The sequence below is a fragment of the Macrotis lagotis genome, chromosome 1, assembly GCF_037893015.1.
Source record: "Macrotis lagotis isolate mMagLag1 chromosome 1, bilby.v1.9.chrom.fasta, whole genome shotgun sequence".
In the NCBI taxonomy this organism is placed as follows: Eukaryota; Metazoa; Chordata; class Mammalia; order Peramelemorphia; family Peramelidae; genus Macrotis; species Macrotis lagotis.
The window spans coordinates 550,632,313-550,637,904 of record NC_133658.1 but is presented as its reverse complement, the minus strand read 5'-3'; the positions used below and the strand labels follow the sequence as shown (position 1 = coordinate 550,637,904).

The window sequence follows — 5,592 nt, the reverse complement described above, 5'->3', positions numbered from 1 at the left end:
TTTATGGTCTATGATGACTTTTAGGAGGATATAGTTTCCTTCCTTATCTCTTTTACTGATATTTATATTTCCAGGTACATTGTCTGAGATAATGATTGCTACCCCTACTTTTTTTTTTACTTCAGCTGAAACAAAATATAGGTGGCTCCAATCTTTTACCTTTAGTCTATATGTATTTCTCTTCTTCAACTGAATTTCTTGTAAGCAACATATTGTAGGATTCTGGATTTTATCCACTCTGCTATACACTTACTTTTTTTGCACTGAAGTTATATATTTAACAGTTTTACATGTAATATTTATAAATAAAAAACTTTTCTCCAATTTAAAAATCTAAAGAATTCAAAAATAAGGCATTCAATATTTGAAAAAAAGTATATATTTACAAAATGTGTATATTCTCTCATGAAAACTTCACACCAACTTGATACACTTAGAAAAAAATACAAACAGGATATATTACAAATTTATGTAACAATAACTTAGTTTATACCCTGCAATAAAAAGTACATTAATCAAGATACACAAGCTTTTAAAGGTTCTAAACTGAAGGGCTTCCCCCCCCTTTTTGCAGACACATTAGGTATGCAAATCCTTAAAGCCTGTGGCACTTAAAATTTTTGGTAGCCTTTCTACTGAGAGGTAAACTATACATAACTATGATGATGAGGATGAACAGAGCAGTTGTCTATTATGAATCATTCCAGCTTTGTTCAACAATAGCTGTAACTCTTTTCTCATATTCTCGTTTGTTTTCCTGATAAAGCTGTGCTGCCTGGCTATTGGCAGGACTGTTGGGATTACCTTCATCCAGCAGAGACTGAATTGATGTTAAAATAGAAGACACATCATATGTTGGACTCCAACGATTCTGGAGGATACCTAAACATATGCTACCATTGGCAAAGACATTTGGATGAAAAATCTTTGATAAGAAACTAATAGTGGGAGGTTTATTCGGATACTCTTCTGAGAATTCTATTACTAATTTAAAAGTACCATGCTCAAAGGGTGTGCCTTCTGGCCCAAATATAACTGCATTCCACTGCATGATGTTGTTTTCAGATGGTGCCCCGCTGACACCCACAACTGGGTCTTCTTGCAATCACTTGAAGTCTTGCATGAGCCTCCTCCTGGGTGGGGTCCACATGATCCTCCCATTCCCCCATTGGCTATTCACTTACATTTTAATGGAGATTTCATCACATTCACATTCAGGCTTATAATTACTAAACTCTTTTTTGCCCTCCATGCTATCTTTCCACTGTCTGTATGTTTTTTTTTCCTTTTATGCATATTCCCCAGTATTTTGTTTCTGAATACCATCACTTTCAGTTTGTTTGTCCTCCTATATCTAACCCCACTCCCCTTTCTTTCCCCTTTCCCTTTGCCTTCCTTCCCTTCCTTCTTTTAGTTCTCATTTTTCTTCCGCCTTTCCCTTTTGCCCTTTTAATACTTGAAAAGTAAGATACGTTTCTTGATTTAACTGAGTATATGGATGTTAACTTTAAGCCAAATCTGAGGAGAGTAAGATTCAGGTGTTTCTTACCTCCTCCTTTCTTCCCCTCTATTGCATTAGGTCCTTTGTACCCATTAATGTAATGGGATTATACCCCTGCAATCTCCTCCATCCTCCTGCCTCCCTTTTGTCCCCCATTTTTAAGGAGGTATTGTTTGTAAATCATTCTTTGTGAGTCAGAGAAAAGTCATGAGTGTCCATCACTTTTGGCTTAGTATATTCTTTCTAATAGAGTTATAGTTCTTGATATTTATTAGAGTCTTTCTGCCAAGTAGGGATATAGCCAGTTTCCTCTTATTGGATAGCACTTTCATGGATAGGTCATGAGTATCCATCATGTCCTGATAAGTATATTCTCTCTAATAGAGTTATAATTCTCAAGAGTTATGAGAATGTTTCATCCATGTGGGAATATAGCCAGTTCCTTCTTCTTGAATAGCAGTTTTTTTTTCCTTTACCCCTATTTGAACTTTTAATATGTCTCTTGAGTCTCTTGTTTGATGTACAAATTTTCTATTTAACTCTGGTCTATTCATCAGGAAATGATAGAAGTCTCCCATTTCATTACATGTCCATCTTTGCCCCTGAAAGAGAAGCTTCAGTTTTGGTGGATAGTGGATTTTTGACTCCATTCCAAGCTCCCTTGCTCTTCAGAATATCTCTTTCTAGGCCCTTTGATCCCTTAATATTGATGCAGCCAGGCCCTGTCTAAACCTTACTGTGGCCCCTTGGTATTTAAATTATTTCTTTCTGGATACTTGCTTGATTTTCTATTTTATTTGAGTGTTCTAGCATTTGGCCACAATATTCCTTGGTGTTTTCCTTTTAATATCTTTTTTTCCAGAGGGGATTGATATATTCTTCCAATAACTATTTACCTCTTTGGTTACATAATATCAGAGCAGTTTTCCATCACTAAATCCTGTAATCTTATGTCTGGGATTTTTTTTTCCTCTTCAATGTTTGCAAGAAGACCATTAATTCTTAAGTTATCTCTCCTCTATTCTTGAGATCAGTGGTTTTGGTGATGAAGAATTTTACATTTACTCCTGTTTTTTTTCCTATCTTACAGTTTTGTTTAACTGAATCTTGTTGGCTCATGAAATCATTAGTTTACAGGGATCCCATTTTGATTTTTCATAAAGAATTTTCTTCATTTACTTTTTGAAACTCCTTTTCCAATTGACCAATTCTATTTTGAAGGAGTTTTCCATTTGTCCATGTGTAGTTTGGAGGGAATTATTTTATTTTTCATTTAACCAATTAAGTATTTGAGAAAATCATTTTCTTTTTGCTTTTGTCCAGTTGAGTGTCTGAGAGAATGATTTCCATTTTGTACTTGTCCAATTTTTTTCCAATGATTTCTTTTCTTGTTTGGGGATGTTGATTTTCTCTTGCAAGGTATTAATTTTCTCTTGAGATTATTTTCACAATTTTTTCAATGGATTTTTAAACTCCTTCCTGATTTCTTCAAGAAAGTCTTTCTGTTCTTAAGACCCATTCATATTCTACTCATAAGTTTTAGATCTCTCTGGGTTAAGATTTCGGCTTCCAAAGTAATTTTCAATGGGTCCCCCCTTTTTTCCTGGCCTGTCTTCACTTTCCTAAGATCTTGTGTTATAGGAGGGGCTGGCTCTTAGAAGTTGGTTTTTGAAAACTCTAGAGGTTGTTTTCACAGGCTACCAGTTAGTAGTAGGTGATGATTTCTTTTTCTGGAGTGTTTGAGGACCTCTCCCTAGGCTTGGACGGAGTGAGGGGCAGCAGCAGAATCTGAATTGTGCTTGAACATGTCCTGGGCCCTGGTGAAAGTAGATAATCTCCCTTTCAGCTGAGGGAGCTCTGCTGCCCACACCTGAATCTGAGGGTTAGGGGGTTGTTACTGCTTGTTCTGGGAAGAGGGCTCCTCTAAATCTATGTAGCTAAGGTCCCCCAAGTCCAGCGGGTAGATGTCCAGTCATGCTCTGCAACTTCCTGTGGTGGTACTTGCAGTCTAACCCAGGTGGGACTCACTGGTCCTCCACTCCCCCAGTCAAAGATTTTTTTTTTATAAATCAAAGCTATTACCCAATTGAAAATGATAAAAGATGTGCAAAAGCAATTTACAGATGAGGAAATCAAAATGATCCATTGTCATATTAAAAATTGCTCTAAATCACTACTTATTAGAGAAATGCAAATTAAAGCATCTCTGAGGTATCACCTCACATCTCTCAGACTGGTCAATATGAACAGAAAAGACAAAGATTAATATTGGAAGGAATGTGGGAAATCTGTGATGGTAATATATTCTAGGTGGAGCTGTGAACCCATCCAACCTTTCAGAGAGCAATTTGGAATTTCACCCAAAAGACAACAAAAAGACCATAGCCTTTGATCCAGCAATACCACTATTGGGTCTATACCCTGAAGAGATTATGAAAAAGTGTAAAAAAAAAACATCATTTGTACAAAACTATTCATAGTAGCCCTGTTTGTGGTGGCAAAGAATTGGGAATTAAGTGAATGTCATTCAATTCTGGAATGGCTTAACAAACTGTGGTATATGTATGTGATGGAACACACATGTGAATTCATGGAAACCTGGAAAGATTTACATGAACTGATGCTGAGTGAGATGAGCGGAACCAGAAGAACATTGTACACCCCACAGCAACATGGGTATGATGATCAGCTTTAACTTACTTGCTTATTCCATCAGTGCAACAATTAGGCACAATTTTGGGGTATCTGTGATGGAGAATGCTATCTGTATCCAGAGAAATAAATGTGGAGTTTGAACAAAGACCAAAGACTATTACCTGTAATTTAAATTAAAAACACATTATATCATTATTTAATTTTACTATCTTTTATACTTTATTTTTCTTTCTTAAGGATATGATTTCTTTCTCATCACATTCAAGTTAAATCACATATACCATGGATATAATTTAAAGACTAATAGCCTGCCTTCCTTGATGAATGGGGTCAGGGAAGCAAGATTATAGGGAAAAATTTAAATTCAAAATGAATGAAATCTTTCTTTTATTTAAAAAAGAATTTGTTATCTTTTTATTTTTTGTTGGAAGATTTTAATATTCTCTTGCATAGTGCTACTTTTCTCTTGAATTTCTTTTCCCCATTTTTGTATTTGATCTTTGAAGACTGGAGGAGGAAGAGTTTCTGGGATCTCCTGCCTCCATGCTTCTATCTTTGCTCCACCTCCTCTTCTTGGCTCCGTTCTCACACATTTGATTTTTAAACTCCTTTCTGATGTCTTCTAACAAGTCATTCTATGTTGGAGACCAATTCGTATTCTCCTTTTAAGTTTCACATAGATTTTTTCTTCCATCCTCTGAAATAATATTATTATCTCCACGGTAACATCCAATAGTTCCTGCTTTGCACTAACCTTTTTTTTTTTCATTTTTAGGCCCTTACCCTAAGGTCTTGTTTTGGGAAAGAGGCTGGTTTGCAGTGCTGCAGTATTGAGATCCCTATAGATCTTGCTGACTGGGTATAGGAAAACCAGGAGGTTACCCAGTGGGGTTACTCAGTGATTAATACTAGAAGATTTCTTTGGATTGTGTTGGCAGGCCAGAGATCCACTCATTATGTTTGTGGCACATGATCTAGACTACACACTCAGAATTAAATCCAGAGGTTTCCTCTGGATATTCACCTCTGGGAAAATTTTTTGCCCATTCCTTTTCCTTGGGGAAATGTCCAAACACCTGGGACTATTTCTGTGTTTGTACTGGAGAAGACCAGACCCTGCTCATATGAACTCCTGGGCCTCACATGGACAGACAGGGGTTTACAGTCTGGGACTTCCAGAGCAGTCAAGCTGGCCACATTGGTCTTAGGACAGTTGTGCTGGAACCTGTCTCTTCTGTCCTTCAATATACCAGGTACACAATAGTCTTCTGCTACTGAGGTTCTTAGATTAGTTCCTCCCTAAGCAGGCTGCTCTGGGCATGCCCATGCTCTCCCCAATCCCCTTTCCAGGTCAGACCTTGCTAGAAGATGTTCCTCATTGTTTTCTGTGGGGGTGTCTAGATTCAGAATCTGTTATGATGCTTGATTCATGTTCC

General features: G+C 36.9%; 1 pseudogene; it reads right to left on the bottom strand.

The window, feature by feature from the left end:
- Nucleotides 1-674: 674 nt before the first annotated feature.
- LOC141521255 (ubiquitin-conjugating enzyme E2 B pseudogene) lies at nt 675-1,150 on the bottom strand (annotated as a pseudogene).
- Nucleotides 1,151-5,592: the final 4,442 nt, after the last annotated feature.